Source organism: Vicugna pacos, chromosome 17 (genome assembly GCF_048564905.1).
Source record: "Vicugna pacos chromosome 17, VicPac4, whole genome shotgun sequence".
Taxonomy (NCBI): domain Eukaryota; kingdom Metazoa; phylum Chordata; class Mammalia; order Artiodactyla; family Camelidae; genus Vicugna; species Vicugna pacos.
The window spans coordinates 1262939-1288843 of NC_133003.1; the positions used below are offsets into that span (position 1 = coordinate 1262939).

Below are 25905 nucleotides of genomic sequence, written 5' to 3' on the forward strand. Positions count from 1 at the left end.
CATAAAAACGAAACTCTGCCCTTCACATAGCACTGTTACAAAAATGAACAAACCAGCCAGATCAGGGAGAAAATATCTGCAAATCAGGCATCTAACAAAGGATGAGCAGAAAATCTATAAAGACTCCCTGTGCCTTCCTCAGGGGCAGGGGAGAAGTGCCACCGTGAGAGACCTGGAGCTGGGGGTGTCCCAGGGACAGCGAAGGGGAAGGCTGGTGGCACCGCTTACCAGGGAGTCACTGACTTGGCCCTGACCCCTGGGGGGCCACGATGCTGACCTCAACTGCTGGGAGGACAAGCGGACGATGGGGCAAAGAGCTCAGGCCCTCCTGTGCACATGCTCAGAGGAGAGGCCCCGGTGGGCCGAGTGGGAACCTGGTCCACAAGCTTCCTGGTGGAGGGGAGGAAGGCGCGGGCCCGGGAAAGCGCTGGAGCAGCAATGAGAGCCCTCGGCCACCAGTCACCACCCCACAGCCGGACGAAGGTCTTGGAGGCCCCAAGTGACAGCCAGGGGCACATGGAGCACAGGCCATGCTCAAGCCCTTCCTCCTCCTCTAGGATTCTCCAAAACCACCGGCATCCCTGTCCATGGGAAGGACGACAGGGAGGTGGCATTTCTTTGCGCCAACCACAGCCTCGCTCCTGGGAACAAGCACAGTGGCCGCCTGGACCAAGGCTGCCAGGGCATCTCGGATGGGCAGTTCCATGCCCAGCATGACTACATTACGGCCAGTGTGACCCCTGCCCGCTCTGCCTGCAGGTCAAGGGCAAAGGCTGTGCCCTGGTGTTCTGTGCCCTGCACAGGGGCCGGCCCGAGTCTGTGGCCCCCTGAACCCACAACACAGCCCTGTGTGCGCATGAGCATGCACACACACAGACACACGCACACAACATCCCTCAGGAATCCTGGCTGCTGCGTAAGCCAGGCCCAGCCAGGGTCCTCTCCTCACCCTGTTCGTGAGATGTTAACGCTTTCTCTTAGACCTTTACCTGTCACCTCCCCTGACATGGATTCTGACTTTGACAGAATTTGCTGCCACCTCCTTTCACAACCCTGACTTGGAGCCCCTCTACATCCACCTCGAGCAAGGCTGGATAGGCAGGTGAACTTGTCCACATGCTTATGTCCCCAGGTCCTTGCAGGACACAAGCGGGTGCTGTGGTCTGAGGAAACCCAGGCCGTCAGGGGCCCGCGTGCTGCAAGTGGAGGCTGTTGACCTCTGTAGGATTTAAACGTGACCCAACCTGCGGGCTGGGCGGTGACAGAAGGGGGAACCCAAATGCAGAGGGCACCGCGAAACAGTCTAGGCCTGTGCCTGCCACAGAAACACCAGGCGGGCCGCACCTGTGAGCCACGTGCATGATTTCAGATGAGACTACCAGTCACACTGCGAGTGAAAACAGATAGGTGAGGTTAGTGTTGATAGAACGTTTCACTTAACCCAACACCTACCCAGCGCACAGCTGACTCAGTGCATTATTAATACGTCGACCAGCGTGGGGAGGGTGGAGCTCAGGGGTAGAGTGCGGGCGTAGCGTGAACAAGGTCCTGGGTTCAATCCCCAGTACCTCCAATAAAAATAAACATATTTATCTAACCCCCCTGCAAAAAAAAAACCCAAAAATGAAGGGAAAAAAATACGTGGACATGGATAACATATCCCATAGTCTTCTGTGTCTAGGTCTTCACAGCCTGCCACGTATTAACGCTGGCCACATGTGGAGCCCTCCTCCGCCTGTGCAGTGTCAGCCACAGCACTGGACAATGTGGATCCAGGTGTGGCTGACAGCTTGGAAGCTTCCGGTCACTATAAATGGACCCTGCACGATCAGAGGTGAGCGGTGGGGAGGGAGGAAGGTCCTTGATGCAGCCCTCTGTCCACCTCGGTCCTGGCTCCTCAGAGCCCTGTCCTCAGCAGGACGGATGGAGCACCAGCATCCATGGGAGGTCTCTCACTACAGACTGACTGGGGCTGGCCCCTGGCCCTCAGGCTCTCCGTCATGTTACGGTGGCTTTTGGACACACTGCTCTAACGTGCCTCCCTGTCGGCGACCTGTGGTTCCCATCATATAATCCGTACCGTAGGCCTTGACGGGACACATTCAGGCTCATATCAAGCATGGATGATCCTTAGGGTAGAGTTAGTCGTGTGCAGTTTTTACATTAATGAGTCATGATCTTTCAGTCCCTCAGGCCGGTCTTCAGAGACTGAGAGCTCAGACCACTCACCATTAGTTGGAGCAGCACCCACGAGACCCTGGATGCTCTTAGGGGGTGATGATGGGAGGCTGTTTAGGTGACAGCCTCGCAGGGCTGCACCCAGGACACCAAAGAAACCCTCCCTGGCCTTCTGACACACGCAGAAGTAATTAACTCCCATTTCACTGTCACCTACCCCTACAGTTGTCCCACTCTCAGCTCTGCAAGACGCTGAATGCCATTTTTGAAAAACAAACTACATCTCCTACAGACAGGCCTATCTCATCTGTGGAGCCCCTTACCTCTGGGGGCCACCCTGGTACCCAGGCAGCACACGGCACAACTGGTAAGGGGGCCACCCTGGTACCCAGGCAGCACACGGCACAACTGGTTAAGACTAAGACTGCGAGACTGTTAATGCCCAGACTGCACCAACATAAAAGCATGCAGAATAACCTCACTTTCTCCACTCAAGTTCCCCCTATAAACAAGACCATTAGGATTAAAGACTTCGGGTCTATGGGGAAGGAATCGCAGGTGAGACATAAAATCGTACCCCTGAGGCAGACATCCACGTTCTGAACTCCACCCTGGGAGGTTGCAGAGCCCCTCAGGGCCCCTCCTGTTCCAGTGTTCGAGGACGCTTGTGGGCAGGTGACGGCCCCATAGCGGGCACCCCAGTACCCCTGACCACCCCGTGTCTTGAAGCCGGGCCTCCCAGACCACCTGGTCCCTGCTCTCACGGGAGGACACACGATCCCAGCGGTCAGCTCCTCACAGAGCCCGACCCTGATACATGGCACATCCTAGGACTCTCATCGTAGAGATTGACGGACGGACGATCCGCAGTGGCAATGGAAGGACATGCCTGCTCCGTCCTCACGTAAAGAACCCACCGATGTGACATTTCCCTATGAGCTACTTCAAACTGGCATTTGAATCCTGAAATGAGTTGTTTTCTTCACTTCAATATAAGCTGTAGACTATTTTTTACTCTTCCTAAGCCTTTCCTTTTCACTGTCTTTTGTAAGCGGACTGCTTATAACGTCAAAGGTAAGGCCAGGGGGAGATTCCTAACATGGCGGTGGGGGTTGGGCATTCCAGGGCCAACGAGTCAGGGCAGAGCCAGGAGCGCGGGGACCGAACACGGAACGCTCCCTCTGAGAACAGTTCAGTCGGCCGGATGGGCATCTGGAGACAGCGCGGTACATTAAAGTCCTACACAGGGAATGTAAAAGCCACTCCTGGGAGCTCCCTCTAACGCAAGCACATCTGGACAGACCTTCAACTGAGGCCTCTCTCCGGGACACGCACTGACATCTGCGGGTCTGAGTGGCTGTGCACCCCCCCATCCAGGGTGGAACGCGCCTGACAGGGCTGGCACCTGACCCTCCCATCGCCCTCCTCCACCACCGTGTCCAGAGCTGCCAGCAGGGGTCCTGGTCACTGTCCTAGCTCTCCCAGAAACTCATTCTTAGGCTGCTGGCCCCCAGCCCAGACAGGATGGCTCCCTCTGAAGGCCTCTTCTCTCCTGGCTCAATCAGAGCACGTAAACGTGATGGAAATTCAAGACGTGTCCAAGGCGGCCCCTGAGCTGAAGATGGCCCCTCCAGGGCCACAGCAGGTACCGAAGCTTTAAACCCTGGTTTAGGTCTGAGGGCCGGGGTGTGTGGCTGGGGGACCTGGATTGTGAGCCCATGCAGGGGAGCAGCACCAAAGGCAGTGACGGAGAGAACACCGGGAGGCTCTGAGCCAGCATTCATGCTAACACTGGGCAGCGACCCGACTCAGCAGCCTGGCCCTTCCCCTCCTTTCCCGGAAGCTGGCACTGACTACGGACACCCCATCCCTGGGCCCGCATCTTCAGCATGGCCCCCAGCAGCCCTTCTTCTGCCCTCGCCACACGGGACAGCGATGCCCTCTGCAGCCACGGCCCCCAAACGAACCAGGAACAGTGGAGCAGAACTGCCTGGGCCTCCCCGCACCAGTTCTCCGCTCCGCTCTCCAGCACCTCTCCAGTTACTGGCCGAAGCCGCGGGCTTACTAACCGGATGAGGCCGCTGACTGACGACCTATGACAAGACCTGCTCAGGAGCCACTTCTAAACAGAACCACACTCTGCAGGTGGATGTCATCCCCTACTTGATGATCGGCGTTGTCAAACAGTTCAGCAATGGGGGTGCGGCTTCTTTCCACCACCTGCTGATGGCAGAGTCTGAGACAGAGTGAGAAAAGGGGGCGTGTTAGCAGAGCAAACCGTGAGGCAGAAGCCCCTACCCTCCTTCCCAACACACACACACACACACACACACACCCCCACACCCCAGTGATAATGCTAATGAATGCTTAATAAAATACTGTCCAGGGTGGGTAGGAAAGCTTTCATTATTGAGTTTCACAGTTTACCTGGTGTAGCTATTGTCAACATGACTTAATTTCAGCGTCACAGAGCTGGGAAGAGAGATACACCACTGACTATCCCAAGCTAGTACAAGCCAGTTCCAGGGCACCCCATCCCCTTTCACATGAATATGTGCACAGAATCCAAGCGCACCCTGACTAAAACCCTGAACTCTCACTCCAAATGAACAAACAAAACTACACTAGACATTGCCAGAACATATTTCAGAACATACAATATACACTAAACACACCCATACAACTGCTACCTGAAACCCAAACAGACATAGAAACCACCTCTTACTGCCTTGTTTCTTATACAAATCCATACCCACCTTGAATGTGCTCGAATATAAACCCATGCACACTACACACCTGTGCACAACAAATACTCTATAGACACACAGGCCCTAAAAACCCACCAAGTGTACAATTGACTCAGGAACCACCCCCCAAAATACTGACACACAACCCCAAAGTCCTAAAATACATGTATTTCAAAATTCCTCACCACACAAACCACACAGCCTCTGTTTGCAAATACACACACTAAACATCTCCCGTCTCTCAGAATACACACCCCATAAGCCCCATGAACCTAAACACACACAGTCACAAACAACTCACATTACTAAATGTACAAAAGACTACCTCACAAATATTGAAAACACAGACAAGCAATTCCACCAGGTTCTTCAACCATTTCATTCCAGAAGTAACACAAAGAGAATCCCTGAATGCTTTAATACACACAAAATCCCTATGCACACACTCACAAACTATCCATCAATATACACCCATCACCCTCCGATACACACAAAACAAGAAAACAACAATATATTAGAAAGTATATTAGATTTAACCAGAAAAAACCTAAAAGCATTTTCATACATGAAGACAGTTTCCATTAGTACTTAGCTGCATAACACATCTCCAAAAAAGGTTTAAATGCAACAAAAACCAATGGTTTCCTGGGGGGAAGAGGATTCGGATGACAGGGGAAAAGAGATGGGAGGAGGACTCATGACGGCATATTCCAGTTCACACAATATCACTCTGAACCATGCAAAGGTACTACTTGTTCAAATACTATATTACAATCATTTAAAAAGTCAAAGTTAAATACTTAGCAACAATACAATATATTGAGAAACAGAAACGAGTGATTTCTCTTCTTAGACACATGGGCTGCATGATCATTTTTTGATGGACTGAGGCTTTCCAGCAGAAATGATCATTAGTAAGGCTGGTCCTGTTGGATATTGGTTGGCACAAAAGGACTGCTTCCTTACGAATGCTGTGCAGACAGAATGGAACAATCTTAATTTCAAACACTCGGTTTCATGGAGCCATAAATACCCAAGGGTCTAGCAGACTCGTAAGTTCAGAGTTTTTTCAGTCTAGTTTCTGTTCAAGTCAGTCAAGAGCCAGGAAGGAAACAGAGTGGGTTGAGGGACACAAAACTAGGTTGACGGACAAAGAAATGAAATAAAGGGAACGTCGAGTAAAACCTTCGTGCTATGAGTCTAAAAAACAATTTATAAATTGCCAAAAGCCTTAAACATGAAACAAGACACTATAAACCTCTTAGGCAAAATAGTATCGGACATACATCTCAGCAATGTCCTCCTAGGAGACTCAACCAAAGCAACAGAAATAAAAGCAAAAATAAACAAAAGGGACCTAATTAAACTCACAAGCTTTTGTACAGCAAAGGAAACCATAAGCAAAACAATATGACAACTTAGATAATGGAAGAAAATATTTCAAAAAGATGAGACTAACAAGGGATTAATTTCTAGAATATATAAACAGCCCCCACAACTTAATAAGAAAAAAAACAAAACAACCCAATCCAAAAATGGGCAGAACTAAACAAGCAACTCTCCAATGAAAAAACACAAATGGCCAATAGGCACATGAAAAAATGCTCAGTACCACTAATTCTCAGAGAAACGCAAATCAACACTACACTGAGGTATCCCCTGACACCAGTCATAATGGTTCTCATTCAGAATTCCACAAACTATCAATGCTGGAGAGGCTGTGGAGAAAAGGGAACCCTCCTACACTGTTGGTGGGAATGTAGTTTGCCGCAGCCATTACCAAAACAGTACTGAGATTCCTCAAAAGACTAAAGAAAGATTTACCATACGGTCCAGCAACCCCACTCCTGGGCGTATATCCAGAGGGAACTCTAATTCGAAAACATACCTGCACCCCAGTGGTCACAGCAGCACTATTTACAAGAGCCAAAATATGGAAACAACCTAAATGTCCATCGACAGATGACTGCATAAAGAAGCTGTGGTATATTTACAAAATGGAATACTACTCAGCCCTAAGAAAGAATACAATAATGCCATTTGCAGCAACATGGATGGCCCTGGAGAATGTCATTCTAAGTAAAGTAACCCAGAAAGAGAAACAAAAATACCATACACTACCACTCATATGTGGTATCTTAAAAAAAAAAAAAGACAAACAAAACTGAACTTATTTACAAATCAAACACAGACTCACAGACATAGTAAATAAACTTATGGTTACCAGGGCAGAAGGCGGTGGGAAGGGATAAATTGCAAGTCTGAGATTTGAAAATACTGAGTGGTACATATAAAATAGATAAACAAGGTTACACTGTATAGCACAGGGAACTATATTCGGTATCTTGTAGCAGGTTATGGTGAAAAAGAATGCAAATACGAATATATATATATTCATGGATGATTGAAGCATTGTGCTGTATACCAGAAAATGACACAACATTGTAACGTGACTGTACTTCAATTAAACAAAATGAATAAAATAAAGTGGATTGTTTAGAGAGCCACACACCAGTTGTGCTGCCACTCTGCCATGTGGAAGGAACTTCTGGTTCTTGCCTTCCTGCCAGAGCCCTGCATGGAAGGTAAGGTCTCCCCACACCTGCCCAGGCCCACCTGCCCTCTGCCCCTCCCCCATGACAGAATGTCCTGAGCCTCACATTCTACTGTTGAAATTCAAACTTCACCTGCCTTTGCTTGAGTTCTGAGCATCCGCTGGAGCAGTTAACTCACTCTCTGGGTCCTCGTTTGGATTTCTCTCATTGAGGCTACCAGGCAGCGCTGGTCCGTGCCCACCCCTGTGGGAATGGCTTTATGAAGAGGTAAGCCTGAATGCTGGGGATACGTTCTCAATGGCTCTGCCGTCCCTCAAATCCTTGGGGTTCACATGTGACACTTCACTGTGGGCACACAGGTGGACTAAAGTGGAGGAAGGAGAGAGCCCTGGACCCCCAAGGACATCTCCCCTGGGGAGCCTGGGGAGACGGTGGAAACCAGAGATCGCAAGGGGAGGAGGGCTCCTGGAAGGTGGATCAAGGAGACTCAGGGGAATTGCCCTGGGTGTGGAGAAAGGACAGCAGCAGGCAGGGTGGTGCTTTGTAGAAGGGAGACAAGCCACTCTGAAACCTGTGTGTCGGGGTTAGTAGGTCTGAGCTGGTGGCACAGGGAGGGTCATGGGGAAAGCCTACCCTGTACCTTGTTCCTTAGGCACCTGACGCTTGCCCCACGATTTCCTACTAAGGGATCTGAACCAGGGCATCCTGTATCTGATGGGGGCACGGGGAGAGAAGGCTTAGCCAGGAAACTACCTGCCTTTGTAAATAGTCTTATTAGCGCACAGCCACACCCCGTCCTTTACAAGCTCCCCACAGGCTGCCTTCACAGCTCCAACAGGGACCAGATGACTGGACACCCACAGCCAAAAATACTGCCTGCCCTTTTCGGAAAATGTTTGCAACCTGTGCCTAGAAAAAGGACAAAATTAAGATATTTTTAAAAAAACAAACAAAACAATCAGAAAATTAACTGACAACAGACCCTCACTAAGGAAAATGAAAATACATGCTTAATGTAGAAGAAAAATGACTGCAGATACAAGGTCTGAGACCTGAGAAATAAAGGTGAGCAAAGACGTGTGTGACATCTGGGTAAACCCAGAAAACACACGGTCTACATAAAGCAACAATAGTAACAACCCTGCCTGTCACTGGGGGCAGAGGCGAGTGCTGAAACACAGGGCGACAGAGGATCAGCCTTTACTCGGGAGGATGGCAGAAATACTAATTCACTCTCAATTTTAAATACTCTCAATTTTAAAGTAACCAGGAGACAATTAAAAGACAGAATTGTCCTGAAAACTTAAAAAGAGGGCTCCACTTCAACCCTTGTCATGAGGTTAGCACGACCCTGATGCTTCCGTCAGGCAGCCTCTGACGCTGTTCCCGGGGTCCCTGCAGCCAGGGGTTCCCGCCCCCACGTAACCCCTTCTCCCCACATGTGGGCCGACCTAGTGACTCTAAGAGACAGAATACAGCAATGGGGATGGGGTGTCACTTCTGAATGAGCTCACACAAGACTGTGACCTGTGTCCTGCTCGCACCCTTCCTCGCCCTGCCCATGCTCACTCTCACGGGGCCAGCTGCCACGTGAGATGGTGGAGAACGGAGGGCAGCCTCAGCCAGGGGCCCAGGGGAGCCGAGGCTTCCCCAGGACAGCCTTGCAGCAAAGGCAGGCTGATAAGAGATTCTGGGCTGGAGGCCCCCAGAGAAACTGAGACGATCTATGTATGTTGTTTTAGTTGTTCTAAGTTACATGGATAACTGACGTAGTGCCAAAACCAGACACAGAGTACATAAGACAGGAACACGATGATGACTGCTCAGGAAGCCTGCGGCTTGCAGCCTAGGCTGTGCTTCCAAATTACCTGGGAGGGGAGGGATGAAGGAAAAAAAAAGAATCACCCAGGAAGCTCAGTCTGAAGTGAAGTAACGGAAAAAACAATTGTTGAGAAGGAACTTTTGTGCAGACTCTTCTGGCTGAACTCTGACCTTCCTTAACTTCCCTTAACTTCTTCCTGAGTGAGTTTTAGATTGAGTTTAACACCTAATTCTCCTCACAGCAGTAAAATATCATTCTGAAGACTAAGAACATAAGAATGGGAACAGTAACAATAGTTGCCTGGGGAGTGAGTTTCCTGCGCTCCACACATCCAACTGCACATTCTCAAACGCTATTTCATTTCACCTTGCGGTAGCTCGCTAAGGCATGGAATACCCTGGGCAGAGTGAGCCACAGAAAGGAGGAGGGACGTGTTCCCACGTGAGGGCTAAGACACAGAACTGCTTCCCACTCAGAACAACCCATCACTTCCATTTAGGGTGCCAGTTAACACAGACTGGTGCTCTCGGCTGCGATGAAGGAATGCGCCTGTGTGACCACAGCTGGGACACTGCGAGGACAGGAGCCCATGTACCTAATGGTGGCCACCTCTGGACAGTAAGAACATAGGTGGTTCTCACTGTCTTGAGTCTGAATCGTCAAAAATTCCAGAAAGGAACGTACCTTATCTATAATACATACAAGGTTTTTTATGTCTGCTGAGTTTCAGATCTTGTTCTAAAACCAAGTCAAGTTCAAACAAACAAAAACCCTCCAAGAACATGGGCTACTTTCAGTGTCTCTAGAGCGCTGTCCACAGACAGCAAGACAATGTCTCCAACGGCCCCACAAGAGAAGGCTGGGGGCCAGGGACGGACCGGGAGGAGGCTGCCTACACCACCTTCCCAGGTCACTGTTGGTGTCTGGTTCAACCTAGATTCACAGAATGCCTCCCCCTCCCCCACTACTTCATGCCCTGTTTTATCTCCATCTTTGTGGAGATCGTCCTAACTTCAAGAGCGGGGCATGAGACTCTGAACGAAGGAAACCTGGCGCTGGCTCCCGCAGCAGCCCCTCCCACGGCAACCGGCATCACACGCTGTGTTGAAGGTTGGTTGTACGCCTTCAAACAACGCCTCATATAAATTTGTTTGTCGTCTACCATTCCGTTCTTTCAAGCCCACACTGAACATCAGCACAACTCCAGGTGCGGTGCTGGGCACGCGAAGATGAGGCGGAAAGAGGCATCAGCGCACAGTGACTGAGAACGGTGCCTGGTGCGGGTTCCAGGTCATGCGGGTCCCCTGATGCCCAAGGCCCCCGGGCTCGCACACCCACGTAGGGCCACTGGCCCCCCAAGGCAGGCTTACTCCCCAGGAACGCCCAACTGTCTGAACCAGACGAGGAACGCCATCTGCTTTCCTCACTTAGGAACTTGAGTACTTAGGCCCTAATAATGTAGAGTAAACCAGTATGATCCCCCAGGTGGGGGAATAACGCTTGTTTATGAACCTACTTAAACAGCCCATTTGTCTGTGGACTGGTCTGACTGATCTCCGGCTTCACATTTAACACTATGATGTTGGTGAAGGAACCACTTCCAACAGTGTGGTCACATGTTCTCCAACAAAGGACAAGAGACTGATGTCTTCGTTAAAAATGCCCCCAAGAACAACTCTGGAAAATTTCTATCACATCACCCACAGCAGCGTAAAAATCAAGGGTTAATACTAAGGTTCAGGAACAAAGCCTTTGTTCCTCGTGGCTGTTTCTGCTCCCAGAAGTGGGGCCAGTTTCTTTGGTGAGGTAAATGTCAAGTGCACACAATGTCATCATCAGGGCTAGGGTTCCTCTTGCTTTAATTAATTCTTTTAACTCTAAGCTTGTCTGCACTTGGCAGCGGTATACATTCAGAAATGGTCCACTTTTCATTTCTTTGATTCCTCCCCTGAGATAGCACCAGGATGAGTGATTCTGGCCTATTAAGTCAGCAAGGTAAGCCACCCGAGCCGGGGGGGGCTGTGAGGCTGGCAGGCACAGGGACAGCCCCCACCTACAATTAAGTGCAGGAGTCAAAGGCCCCTGATCTGCACTGTATCCCAAAACTTAACCCAGGGGGGTGACTGAAGACACACACAGCTGGAGCCACACACACTGGCCCTTCCGTATCCCAGAAAAGCAGGCACAGCCTTCCAGCTCCAGCAGGGAATCAGCACAGGCAGCTGGTAAACATGAACAATCCCACAGCCCCACTGCACGGGACAGAGAGGTGCTTGTAATGCATTAAGGGAAACAGACAGCAAGTTACAGAGGAGAGCTCTCCAGTTGAGGTTATAACACCCCCCCCCGCCCCCCACCCCAGATGTTAGCAGCAGTCCTATGTGGTGGAAACATGGGTCACTTTTACTTTTCCCTCTTTGCTCATCTGGATTTGTGCTTCTGAGTTATCTGAAATAAGTCTTTTTCTTTCTGTTACAAAAGAACAACTTACACTCCCACCTGGCAGCCTCGGCACCACAGGACACCCATGCACGCGGCACCTTGCTCTCGAAGGTAAGGGCGTGAGAGGGGGCTTGCTGCGAGTGCTCCCCCCGGCTGTGGGGACACGACTCACAACCGCAAAACCATCACAACTAAGAACAGAGACTGTTACCTGAACCCGGTCCCACTCCACCACGGGACCACGCCAGCGACCTCGCACCACAGTTGCTTGTACTACTTTTCGGAAAGCCACCTCCTAAAACACGACAGACAGACAAAATTTGGAATGTGATATAGAAAGTCTTACCTGTAGATAATTCACATGGTACTTTTGTTTAAAGTTTTCTATTCCAACAAGTAAGGAAAAAAAAAAGAAAACTCCCCTTTCCAAGTCACGAGGCAGCCCAGGGAGGCAGCCTGGCACCGGCACCCAGGCCCATGCAGAGACCCAGCGGCCAGCGGGGGCAGTGCTTGGTGGCACCTGGTCACCTGGAGGCAGGAGGAGGGCCCAGGCCCAGGGAGCATCTGCTCTGACTCGGATCTTTGCCCAGGCTCTGAGGGCTGACCAGAAAACCGAGGCTTCCCAGCCAAACTGCAAGTCTGCTGGTAGCAGGACCAGGCCACTGACATCAGTACTGCTGTCCTGACAGAGGTACCAGCCACAAAGCAGCAGCAGGGCCGGGGAGCCTCGGGGAGAGGGCCAGGGCTGGGGCAGGGTTGGGGTGACCAGTGAGGGAGGGAGTGTGTCGACACCATGTACTGAAAGGAACCTGGGACACCCAGGGTGAAGGTGGCGAGGAAAGGGAGCAGGTCCCAGCGTCACCCAGGGAGAGGCAGGCCAGCTGTGCCCAGGAGGACCCGGGTGCAGGGAGCACATGGTTATGTGTGCATGAGGAGTCAGGGAGACCTCAAAGACACTCAACAAAGGCAGAATGGGTGGGAGCCCCAGGTCCTTGCCAACTGGATGACTGTGCCCTCCTCTGAAGACAGGGTGGCTGGAGGAGAGGTAGCGGGCAGGGCACAGGCACCCACTGCTCGGCCTAAACCCCGATTCTGGGTCAGAGCCTGAGAACGCCAAGCCCTGAAGGCAGGAAGGGCAGTGGTGCTCCTGTCAACACAGGGGGCTGCAGAGGCGGGCTCATCCCCACACACTCCTGTGTACCTGCAGCTCCTCCCACCACCCACCCTGTCCTACCTCTGCCCTCCCCACTGCCCAGCCCCTGCCCAGCTAGTGCCCCCTGCACTGGGCATGCGGCCCCTTCCCCCAAGAGTTCTCCTATGGTTCTCTCTCTTCTGGGCCCTGAAGCACACGCTGCTAATGACTCTCCACCCTCACCAACAAAGCCCAGTCCTCAAACTTTCCAGCAGAGGTGATCCTTTCCCACCAGGACCAGAAGAGAGGCTGACACCCCCCGTGCAGAGGGCGCCCCCGCCCCCATCGCACGGCCCACGAGACACTCGCACAGTCCGCGTGGGACATGGGCTGCCTCTCGCTTTGGTTTCCCCCTACTGGGGGGCTTTTCCCCTTTCACTCCTCATCATCACCTCCACTTTGAGCGATTAAATAAGATGGTGAAAGTGATCAAACCTGTCACTTTTTATTACTGAAAAATGGTTGAAGTTAAGTTTCGTATCAATTTTGCGTGCCCACATTTTCCTGCTCATCATCAGAGACCTTACCGTGACCGCAACCTCACTGCTGTCTCCACAGCCACCTGAGCCACGCACAGATGTAAAACGTGTGCCCCTGGCTCCTTCTGCTAGGTGTGTAGGACATACAGCCAATCCTGAAAAAATCTGGACAGTACTCCAGAACATCTAAATTTTATTAAGAATAGGCCATAATCGTATGTTCCTGTCTGACTGAAGTGCTGCACACCAGAAACTGACACAACATTGTGAACTGACTGCAACTCAATTAAAAAAAAAGAGTAGGCCATAATCTTGGACCCTTCAGGATCAGGATCCCTCAGTCCGACCTCTACACAGCCTTCTTTCTCTACACAAACACCCCATCATAATCACACAATGACTGAGCCACTTCAAGAGTATCCTGTCAAGCTGCTGGCCAGAAACTTGATGATTTCCAATAATGGGACACTCCCACTCCAAAATCAGGCACTCTGTTTCTAGAAAGTTCAAATTATTACAAACATCAATTGGTCAAAAATTTTCTGGTGACTTTCAGAAGCCCTCATTCACGGTCCTTTTCAGAGCCCACAGGAATTTCTACATATCCCGATAGAGAACCGCTATCTAAGCAGTCCGTCACCTCCGGGCCCCTCTGCGGGGTATCCCTGGGGTAGAAATCCTCTCATTATGTTTCCCTCTTGCTGCCAGTGGGGATTTGCCATAAAGTCTCGGTGCCAGGCCAGCAGAGAACACTGCAAGAATGGAGGCTTAGTTTTGCAACCCGCCCCCACCCCACCTTCTGGGAGGTGGAAGACAGAGATTACAAGGGGGAAATGCAGTACCACACTATTTATCATTTTATATAAGCTCCAAAAGAGAGGAGATTTTTGACTGTTTGTCACCGATGCATTTTAAGTACCCAGAACAGAGCCCGGCACAAAGCAGGTGCTCAATGACCATTTGCCAAATGAGCTGTGTTTAGTATATCCCTACTTTAGGGATTTCTGTTGGATTACAATGTACTGGAGATGCCAATGTCACCTACAGTAAAAACTGCTACTGGAGTACCTTGCCCTAGAGTATCAGAATTCCTCGTAGAGCGTCAAACCCCACGGAAGACCCGAGTCCTGCTTCATCGTGGGTGCCCTCCAGGTCCAACATGGGGATGCAGGGGCAGAAGAGCTCTGGGATGTGGTGCAGCACCAGCAGCCGGTTCCGCAGGGCGATGATGGGGATCTCCTGCAGGCGGCCGTACTCCAGGGGGACCTGAAACAGACACCAAGGGCACAGGTGAGCCACAGTCCGGGGGGGAGGGGGCAGACTCTGAAAACACTGCTTTTGAAAACAAGAGAAGCAGTGTGACTTCTGAGTTTGGTTTGAAAAATCTTGTTTTTAGAATAATATTCTGGCCCATTTGCCAGGGCTAAGAAACAAACTAAGGAGAAGGCTAAAAATATACTGGCTTATAGAAGTACATTCCCTAAGGAAAATGTGCCGCCTGTATTATCAGAATGGCTGGTGTAGTTAAGATACTGAATACAGGGACACACTGACACAGAAGATGATGGCTGGTGTGAATATTAAGATTCTTCAGACTTGTTTTTACCACGATGAACCTCAGTTACTTTCAGTGGAACACCTCGGTAAACGTGTAAGTGAAAGGAAGCGTGCATGCCCTTGTACATGCGTAATTCAATACCCAGATGGTAACTCTGGCACCACCCGCGCGCCTTCTAGCCCACCTGGCCCAGCCAGTGCTGGCCTGTGCAGGGAGCTTCCGGCGCCGGCAGGTCGACCAGGCGAGAGTGTGTGCTGAGCCACAGGCCACATGGTTGACCTTCTCACCCTGAAGGGCAGCCACCAACTGAGGCCTCTGGATGGCATTTGTTGTCCCATCTCCCAGTTGTCCCTCATCATTGTCGCCCCATGTATAAACTTCACCTAACGTAGTAAATTTAGAACAAGGACTTGGAAACTAGGACCAAGGAATGCACCGCCTTCCTCTACATACAGTCCTCATTCCGCCTGGGAGTTGGCGTCATCTGTGCCAGAAAGCAAGGAAGTACTCGAGGAATGACGGGGGCACTTCAGGAGCTAAAGTAGCCAAACGGGGTACAGTGTGAGCATCAAGGTGAGTATGAGCAAGAGCTTGTCCATGGCTTACTGAGTAAATTTGGAAACCATGAGTCCGGCACAGATGAAAACAAGAAAAAATTAAATATTTGATGAGAATGAATAAAATGCTCAATGAAAAAGGAAGTCATATAGTTTCAAATATCCTCCCAAATCCTTATTAATTACATATGGTGGGAGCCCTCCTGGAATCCAGGTTCTCAGAAGTCAGCTAAGGTTCAACCTTGCAAGCGGGCCTTTCTAAAAACGGCCGTATCAGGCCTGTTCGGTTTGCCTTTCTCTGCACAGCCATGAAGCACACCATGTCCACAGGCATTAGTACAGGGGCTGAAGAACCACAGGTTTATTTTCAGAACACAGTGTAACTGCATCTCACTCCCCCACCGACCTCAGAGCTCTGTGCATCACCCGAGTGGACTCAGATCTGAAGCCCTCCAAGTTACATCGCTGGCTTCCCACCTACCATCCTTGGTGCAGCACACACAGTGCAGGGAGCCAGTGGCAATGGCAGTGACCTTCTTCCCCTGCAGCCCTTGGACCTGCCAAGGTATTCAAACGTGGTCGTCGGACCTGTGGCCCAGCCTGTGGTGATCACCTTTGCCCCTGTGCTCAAGGAAACATGGGACACCCCACATCTGGGCAAGGCCATCCCAGTTACCACCCTGCTCCACCCTCCTGGTGCAAGCACTGGGCTGCAGGATACAAATCAAAGCCTCCTGCATGAGTGACATTTCAGCTACTACAAAAGGACGGTTAATGTAACTTCAAATGAACAGTCTGATTTTGGCAGGATTAAATGAACAGTCTCTCCTACCAAGTATAAACAGCGCCGAGTTGGTCAGGGCGACAGAAAACTGTGATCCACATTCCACTTTAGCCACTCCAAGGCCCGTCAGAGAGTCGATCTAGAAGGGAAAAGGTTCAACCAGACTGATTCAATCAAGGCTGCTGCTGACTGCTCTGCCCACAGGACTGAACTAAATCTACTGAAAAACCCTGAGCACCCTCACTCCTGTGTCAAGTATTAACTACAATTTCTCCACGTAACCTGGTGCTCTCAGAAGGAGCAGTAACACCTAGCTCTGAGGGCATGCCTGCCACAATCATGTGCCCACACGAGCCACTGGGCATCCCTGGAAATGGACCCGTCAGGGCTGATGATCTCCGGTCAAAGCTTTCCCCAGAATTCTGTCTCCCAACCCAATTTCTCTTTGTGATGGGGCGGCCTCATTCTCCAGGAAGCCCTGCACTTGGCATTTGCCCTCCAGCCCTCTTAGAGGGAGCAGCAGGTACCAGGGAGGAGGGATGGCCAAGAGGACTGTGATTCTGGCCTAGAGACACTCCCTACCCTTCTGCTCAGGTTAATCCAATTAAACATGGCACTGGTCAAGCCAGTGCTGGAACACACCTGCAGCCCTGCACGCTCAGGGGCCAAATCCTTCACAGATAGCACCTGGGGGTCCTGCTGGGCTCACTCACCCACTTATCATTTCTCCCCACCTCTGCATCCTTATTATCTGTGACTGTTTCCAGACTCAAGTGCTCATATTTAATTTTAAATGTAAATGAATTACTCTCTAGTTCTCTTAATTCATTCTCTCCTTGTATTTATTTATTTATTTATTTATTTATTTATTTATTTATTTATTTATTTATTTCCTCCTTGTATTTGTATCATCACGGTGGTATCACTAATGGCCTCCATCCCTAACTGCCCCCTCGAGGGCCCAACAGTGTAAACCCGTAAGGTGCAAAGCCTTTGTCTAAAGCCTTCTTGGTATAAGAAAGCCCACAACAACTTTCCCAGACACGTGGAAACCCGGAGTAACCTGTAACGTGGGTAAAACACCACCCATTCTAAGGGAAAGGAGCAAGCGGTGGTCAGGGTAAGCAGGCCGCCCCAAGCCCAGCCTCTGCAGGAGTAGCTGGCGAGGAGGCCCTGAAGAAGCGGGGTGTCTCCTTGTAGCTGCAGCCCCAGGGCGCAGGTGCCTCCAGGTGACATCATCTTCACCAGGCTCTGGCTCCCGACAGTGGCCACCAATACCACTTTCCATGGTGACGGAAGCGTGCTGTGTCCACACTGCCCACCACAGATGCCAGCAGCACACAGGGCTCCTGGGCATGTGAAATGTGGGCAGGACAAGTGAGGGATTGAACTGTAATTTTACTTACTCTTAAGTGATTTAAGTTTGAACTTTAATAGTCATGTGTGGCCAGCAGCTGCTGTCCCGGGCAGGACAGCTATGGGAGGAACAACTAGGCAGTCCTGGCTCAGGCTCCGGGTCTGAGGGGGCCTCGGATGGCTGCCCCCAGCCCAGGAGGGCTGCCCATGCACCGCACAGTCCTCTATCCCACAGGGCAGTCTCAGGGCCCTGACAAGAGAGAACGTCACGCAGAGACACTTTCTGGTTTCCCTGCACAGCACCTCCGCTCCCAAGGCCGCAGCAAATCGGCCCGGCTGAATGGCCTGGTCATGTTCTCGACATGCAAGCTGCCAAGCAGTCAGCAAGGGACCTAAACCCACCAGTGAACTGACCCTCTGCCACCAGCCACTCACAAAGGCAAACCACAGTCGTGATCAAGTGAGTAAACTGCCCAGAGCTGCTCAACTAGAGTGAGCAAAGCAGCCTGGTCCCCACCACAGGCCTGCGGCCCCTTCTCCTGGCGGCTCCCAGGACGTCCATCTAACAAGCTTGGGCTGAGCCGGACGCGCCCTCTCGGCACCTGCTAGCCCAGCGCACGGCTGCAGACCTCTGTCAACCGCAGAGGGGGAAGGATTTGTGCTCCTTCCCTCCGACAGGTCCACACACTAAACCACCAACAGCACTAAAAATCTCTCTGCACCTCTGGGCCTTTCACTCCCCTTGCAGTCAATTACCCACTATCTTTTCTGCAAAGAAGTTAAAGATGAAGGGAGGCCACTCCTGAGAGGCACGCACAGTGGGAGGGGCACCAGCACCGGGGACAGAGCCCATGAGCACCCTGAGAGACCCCACACCCCAGGGCACCTTCATGGGCACTTGGCAGCCGTCGCTGCCTCCTCTGCCCAGCTTGCCGTAGTCCCTGTCCCCCCACGACCAGACGGTGTCCTCATCCACGAGGCAGAGGATCTCGGTGTCTCTGCTGCCACAGGTGACGTTGACCACACGGTGGCCCTGCAGCTCCTCCACCTGCAGGGAAAAGAGATGTGAGGTTGTCCCACCACCATAGAAAGGAGGCTCTCCCCAGGGGGGGCAGCAGTGCAGGGGACTCTGTATGTGTGGGGTGCCTGTTTTAGGTCTTTGCAAAGAACAGGGAATCTTTACAATCCTGTAAGACGAAACAGAAAATGCCCTCCTCTATTTGAACTACAAGCATCTCAGCCGCAGGAGGCAGGTCTCAGTGTCCAGGGTCCCGTCCGCCACACCAGGAAAGCTGTCCCCTCATTCCGCTGCCTCACCCAACACACAGCGGGCCTTCAGAAGACAAAGCATCTGGCTGAACACCAAGTAGTTATTTACCAGTGTAGATAAAAGAGTATCTCAAATACTATCCTGTTTAAATGATCAATGAATACATACCAAGATATCGATTCCCACCGAAAATAAAACTTAACTCTGAAATTAAAGGAATCTGGAACAGTTGTGCTGCACACCAGAGACTGACACAACACTGTAAACTGACTATACTTCAATAAATAAAAATAAATAAATTAATTAATTAATTAAAAAAAAGAAAAGAATCTGGAACAGGAAATACTTTTGGTCTTTTAAGACTAATGCCCACGGCAAGCTGCCCCTCCCAGCCCCCCGAGCACATCTCCTTCTCACCAGCTTTGGCTTTAACTGATCCTCCTGTCACTGTGGCCCAGGCGGCCGTACCAGCCTTTGCCCCAGGTGCAGAGGTTCCCCGGCTGCAGTGACACAGGCACTGTGGGCTCCACCGGCAGCAACGTCCACCACCTCAATTCCCCTCAGGGACTCAATGACATGAGGACGGTCACACGGGCTGCAGAAAAGATCACCAAGTATAGATGAAACAATTTACTTCTTAAATATCTTAAAATTACTAAATATCAGGCTTCTGGCTCTGCTGCCCACTTACTCACTGTACACTTCACAGCCTCCAGCCCTCAAGTCAGCTGTCAAAGCAATCAAGAAGCAGCATTCAGGCCTGAATGTGAAATCACATCATTCCCTGTCTCCTTTTATCCAGGCTGCCCTAATGCCAGAGAGGCAGCCCCTGTCTAAATCGGGGGCTGGAGACTCCAGGTAGGCTGAGTCCAGCCTAGGACCAGGTTCTGAAAGGCCAGTGGGCTGAGAATGGGTTTTAACATTTTTAAAGGTTGTCAAACTCATAGAAGCAGCATATACGACAGACTGTATGTGGCTGGCCTAAAATATTTATTATTGTCTGGTCTTTTGCAGAAACAGGTTGTCTACCGGGGCTATAAATCAACATTTCATTTAAGGAATTTTCTTGTATATAATGTGGCAGGCACTGACAACAAACTTTTCTTATGACTGAGTTTTGAAAGCTCTTTATAATGACTTTGAATATAAGACCTTCATCAGATAGACGACGACAAATATGCTTTCCCAGTCTGCAGTGTGTCCTCTCCACCTCTTAACAGTGCCTTTCATAAACTCCAATTTGTCCTATTTTTTGTCTGACTGGAACATGCTTTTGGAGTTCATGTAAAAGTCTTTGACCCAAGGTCACAAAAGTTTTCTCTTGCGTTTCCTTCTAGAAGTTTTTAGTTTTAGGTTTCACATCTGTGACTATGAGTCACTTTGAATTACTTTTGGATATGGTGCAAGATAGGAACTCAATCTTAATATAACCTTCAGATATATGCCCAGAAGTGAGATTGCTGGATCATGTGATAATTTTAAATTTTTTGAGGCACCTCCGTAACTCTCTTCCATAGGCGCTGCACCAATTTCCATTCCCACCAGCAGCGCAGGAGGGCTCCCTCCTCTCCACTGCCTCACAGGTACTTGTTCCCTCCTGTCTTCTTGACGACAGCCTTTCTACAGGTGTGCGGTGATTGCTCACTGGGGTTTTGATTTGCATTTTCCTGATGATTAGTGATCTTGAGGACTTTTCATGTGCCTGGTGGCCATTTGTGTGTCTTCTTTGGAAAAATGCCTGTTCAGGTCCTTTGCCCATTTGTTAACTGAGTTATTTGGTTTTTGTTTGCTATTAAGTTGTATGGGTTTCTTATATATTTTGGAGAATAACCTCTGATCACTTATATGATTTGCAAAAATTTTCTCTCATCCCCTAGGCTGTCTTCTCATTCTGTTGACTGTTTCCTTTGCTGTGCAGAAGTTTTTAGTTTGATGGAGTCCCAGTTGCTTATTTTTTCTTTTGTTCCTTCTGCTTTTTAGTGTCATGTCCAAAAAATCATTACCAATTCAAGGAGCTTTTTCCTGGTGTCCTTTTAGGAGTTTCATGGTTTTGAGTCTTAGTCTTTCAATCTATTCTGAGTTAACTTTGGGGAGTGGTGTAAGATCAAGGTCCAATTTCATTCTTTTGCATTTGAATATCCGATTTTCCCAACACTAGTGAAGAGACACAGGCCTGGTAAGCTCTGACTGGGTGAAGAATACTGGGAAGTTTATCTTACTGGGTGCTCGACATATTTGTTCACAAAAACATTCTTGAGCTTTGATCTCTACAGCATGGTTAAGTTACCTGTAAACAGTTTAATCCTTTCAAGTCTTGCTTTTTAGCTCCATTGGTGTGATCAGAGTTAACAGCCTATGGTTCATTTCTCCCCACTTCTGCACAGCACCATTCTTACTCCTCTCCTCAGTGCCCTGGGACGTACAAGGGCTGGGGAGCAGGCGCTCCCCTCTGCTCTCTGTGAGCTCCTAGCCCTTCGGTGGCTTGTGCTTTGGCCTCTCAGATAGCCTCCTCACACACGTGGCCGTCAGTGACCTGCTCACCCCCGCAGGTCACTGGACGCACCTTACTGCCTGTTACCTGATGTCCTTAGGGCTGCGCTTTCGTTCTGTCCGATGCTTCAGCTATTTCAAATACCGAGGTCCCTGTCACTCCAGCTTGGTAGGTGGTTCCCATCACTTTGTAAAAACCGGTGGGTCTGGCTGCTTTAAAAAACCTGTGTGTCCCTTTCCCCTCAGTCCTGCCATTCCCTCTGTTCGGCTGTATTTACAGATTTAGTATTTGCATGTAAACAAAATGCCAGCTGTGATGCAGTGGGTGACTCAGAGTCAGCGGAAGAGGACGTGGGGTAACAGGACAAAACGAAGCTGAGCAAACTTAGTGCTCAGAAACCAAAACTCAGAACTGACTTCCCCTCAACAGAGGGGTCACGTACGCAAGCCCAGACACTGCCCCATGAACTCGTTTCTGCTAAATGAGTCACTAAGTTTGAGTAGGGAACTGCAAACGCTGTTCTGAGAAAGTGCCAATGCCCTACACAAGCATTAAAACAAACATATACACAAACAAGAAAAAGAAACATAATAGTGAAAAAGATGTTTCCACACAGCATCTCCATCGCCACGGCCCAGCTTCCCCCCTTCTGCCTCACCCCAGGGTAAACATCTCCTTGTGAGGAGAGGGCACGACAGGGTTTTCCTCCTGAGTTCACAGCTACTTTCCTAACGAATACATGCTGAGTGGATTCAGGTTAACGTCAGGGTAGGTACCGACTCTGTCCCTCCAATTCCTAGTCTGCCACCTGCACCATAGCCAGCGGCATAGAGCTAAGACAAGAAAAAGTAATATAAACACCAGACTTTTATCTAAGTATCCATATATTTTAGCGATTAATAAACCTAATCAATGCTCTAAACATTTTTACTGCAGAGAAAAGTTAACATTAAAAATCACAGAATAGTTTAAGACTTTATTTTTGCTTTATCAAATCTTCAAAGATGGAAAAAAAATTTAACTGGCAGAAATCCCAAATATAAAAAATTTATTTAGAAATCGTGGTCTTTTCCCTAGAAGCATTCCTATTTTTGTTCAGAATACCAACCGTGGTTAGTTAATACCAAGAAAAACAAAAGATTTAACTATCTACTTTATGCAAATCCCAGATAAATGTTATTCTCAGAAACACCCACAGAAAAATTATAAACATATTTACTATTTCAGCAAGGCAGCATATAAACCGAACAGTAGAATAATTGATTTGGGACATAAAACATCTTCATCATTAAAAAAAAAAAATCAGGACTGCCACTTTCAAATGCACACCAAACATCGCCCCTATAAAAACTTACACACTGATTCGTGCTATGTCTGATGCACTGCTGCACTGATGCAACAGCAAGGGAACCTCAGGGACCAAACAGGAAGTGAAACCAAGAACTCAGACAGGAAATGATCCCGAATTCAGCTTCCCTGGGAAGGTTTTGAGGATCCTGACTGCACAGGGTGTGGGGGGTGAGGCTAGGCCGAAGGAAGGTGAGGCTCTGAGCGCATCCTCTAATGCAGGCTGTGAGTGAGAACTGAGGAGAGAACAAAGGAAGCTGCTCTTCTCAAACTCAGCGCTGAGGGGGAAGGGGAAGCCTCTCCTGAGGAATCACAGCCACAGAAGCTGGTCGCTGAGATGATTCTCAGTCTAAATTAATGCTAACCTGTGATCTAAATTCCTTAGGGAGAGAACTTCATTTACAATGGCTCAGGTTGGTAGCACCCCACAGTTCTAAATTCTCTTTTGATGAGTGACTTCGAGCTCGGCCTCAAAAGAATTTCTACACAGAAGTTTCCAAGGAAAATGGTCAGCTCAAAGTTTTAAAAATTCACATCATCTAAAAGGAAAGAAGGCACCATGAGAAAGAATCAGGAGGGAAAATGTTCAATATTATGTTTAAAAAAAAAAAAGCTTAAAAGTATCCCCAAGGAATAAGAGACTATAAGAAAACCCAAAGCAGAACTTCCAGAAATTATAAAAAAAAATAATAGAAAAGAAAAACTCAGATGCAGCAAATAGCAGATTAAACAAAGATGAAGAAACATTAGACTACTACAGGATGGGCCTGGAGGAATTATCCAACCCGTGGTCCAGAAGCACAAAGACAAGAGGAAACAGGAAAGAAGGGTTAGAGGTAATTTGGGGTAGACCTTCTCACCTAACACCACCCAGAACCCAGCTGTAGGTACAGAGCACACGGAGATGATGATGGGAGAGGTAATATTTGAAAAAATCATGTCTGAGAATTTACCAGAGTTGTTGAAAGAACACTTCTCAGCCAGGAAGCCCACCCCTTAACCCTCACCACCTGGCAAAAACAAAGCAGTGCAAAAAAGGGCAGGAAAAATCAAAAGAAATAGGTATCTAATACAGCAGAGTGAAACTGCGGACCACTAAAGAAAGATCTTGACAGCAGGTACAAAGGGAAGATTAATTACCTTCATTAGGGTGAAAATTAATCTGACTGCTGACATCCCACAGGCAACAAAGGAGGCCAAAACCCAGAAGAATAAAACTCTTAACAGGCTGACTGAAAATAACGGTGAACTGAAAACTGTATACCCTAGGACAGGGGTTGGCAAAGGACAGCCTGCAGGCCACCACCTGTCTTTGTAAATAGTCTTATCAGTGCACAGCCACACCCCGTCCTTTACAAGCTCCCCACAGGCTGCCTTCACAGCTCCAACAGGGACCAGATGACTGGACACCCACAGCCAAAAATACTGCCTGCCCTTTTCGGAAAATGTTTGCAACCTGTGCCTAGAAAAAGGACAAAATTAAGATATTTTTAAAAAAACAAACAAAACAATCAGAAAATTAACTGACAACAGACCCTCACTAAGGAAAATGAAAATACATGCTTAATGTAGAAGAAAAATGACTGCAGATACAAGGTCTGAGACCTGAGAAATAAAGGTGAGCAAAGACGTGTGTGACATCTGGGTAAACCCAGAAAACACACGGTCTACATAAAGCAACAATAGTAACAACCCTGCCTGTCACTGGGGGCAGAGGCGAGTGCTGAAACACAGGGCGACAGAGGATCAGCCTTTACTCGGGAGGATGGCAGAAATACTAATTCACTCTCAATTTTAAATACTCTCAATTTTAAAGTAACCAGGAGACAATTAAAAGACAGAATTGTCCTGAAAACTTAAAAAGAGGGCTCCACTTCAACCCTTGTCATGAGGTTAGCACGACCCTGATGCTTCCGTCAGGCAGCCTCTGACGCTGTTCCCGGGGTCCCTGCAGCCAGGGGTTCCCGCCCCCACGTAACCCCTTCTCCCCACATGTGGGCCGACCTAGTGACTCTAAGAGACAGAATACAGCAATGGGGATGGGGTGTCACTTCTGAATGAGCTCACACAAGACTGTGACCTGTGTCCTGCTCGCACCCTTCCTCGCCCTGCCCATGCTCACTCTCACGGGGCCAGCTGCCACGTGAGATGGTGGAGAACGGGGGGCAGCCTCAGCCAGGGGCCCAGGGGAGCCGAGGCTTCCCCAGGACAGCCTTGCAGCAAAGGCAGGCTGCTAAGAGATTCTGGGCTGGAGGCCCCCAGAGAAACTGAGACGACCTATGTATGTTATTTTATTTGTTCTAAGTTACACGGATAACTGACGTAGTGCCAAAACCAGACACAGAGTACATAAGACAGGAACACGATGATGACTGCACACACGATCTCCATCTCTGCAAGATCCCAAACACAAAGAAAAAAAGATAAAACATACCCTGACCAAGCTGAGTGTCTCCAAAGAAGGCAAGACTGTTTGACATAAGAAAAACTATCTAACTCACTCCATTAACCCCCTGAAGGAGAAGGCACCTGTAAGAGTATTTTTTAAATGTAGGAAGAGGATTTGACAAAAGTCAGTATCCATTCAGAAGCAGAAAAAGAAGAACACTTCCTTACTTTGATAAAAGTGTCTACCAACCCCCCAGTAAGCGTGTGGAGGGCTCAGCCACAGCGCTTCCTTCGCAGCCTGGATCAAGCCGAGAACAGACCCACTACCCTACCCCTGCTCACCACTGGACGGCAACTCCCACCCAGCAACAAGCTCCCTTGTCCCACACAGGAGAGAGGTGAAAAAAAGGCAGGTGAACTGGAAAGGAAGGAACAAAATTCACTTACAGATCATGCCTTTATAAAGAAGACAGAAAACATTCTCAGACACTAAGAAACAAAAGAGAATATTAAGGTCACTAGACATAAAGTCAGCACGTAAACATCAACCATCTCCACACACCAGCAGCACTGCTTTCCTCACAGACAGCACAGTGACAGCAACAAAAAAGGAACACGAACATCTGACACATATCAGTACGCAGACGATTATAATACACTTCTGTGTGTGTGCTGCATTTCAAACTAAAAAACTGTGGCCAAAGAACACCCTAAAGATCATACAGAAATACTTTGGAAC

The 25905-nt window shown here is 49.3% G+C and overlaps 1 protein-coding gene and 1 pseudogene across 1 annotated transcript in view; both read right to left on the bottom strand.

Annotated features, from left to right (window-relative positions):
• LOC102526683 (E3 ubiquitin-protein ligase HERC2-like) overlaps positions 1-25905 on the bottom strand; it is a 224239-nt pseudogene that overhangs the window by 131991 nt on the left and 66343 nt on the right.
• Positions 4341-25905, bottom strand: part of LOC116279245 (E3 ubiquitin-protein ligase HERC2-like) — a 55241-nt gene continuing 33676 nt past the window's right edge. The window contains exons 9-14 of the mRNA XM_072940874.1: positions 19358-19535; positions 18557-18718; positions 16363-16453; positions 14484-14681; positions 11956-12039; positions 4341-4414 (exon numbers count right to left, since the gene is read on the bottom strand). The gene's annotated coding sequence lies outside the window, so the exon portion shown is untranslated. The remainder of the gene's footprint in view (positions 4415-11955; positions 12040-14483; positions 14682-16362; positions 16454-18556; positions 18719-19357; positions 19536-25905) is intronic.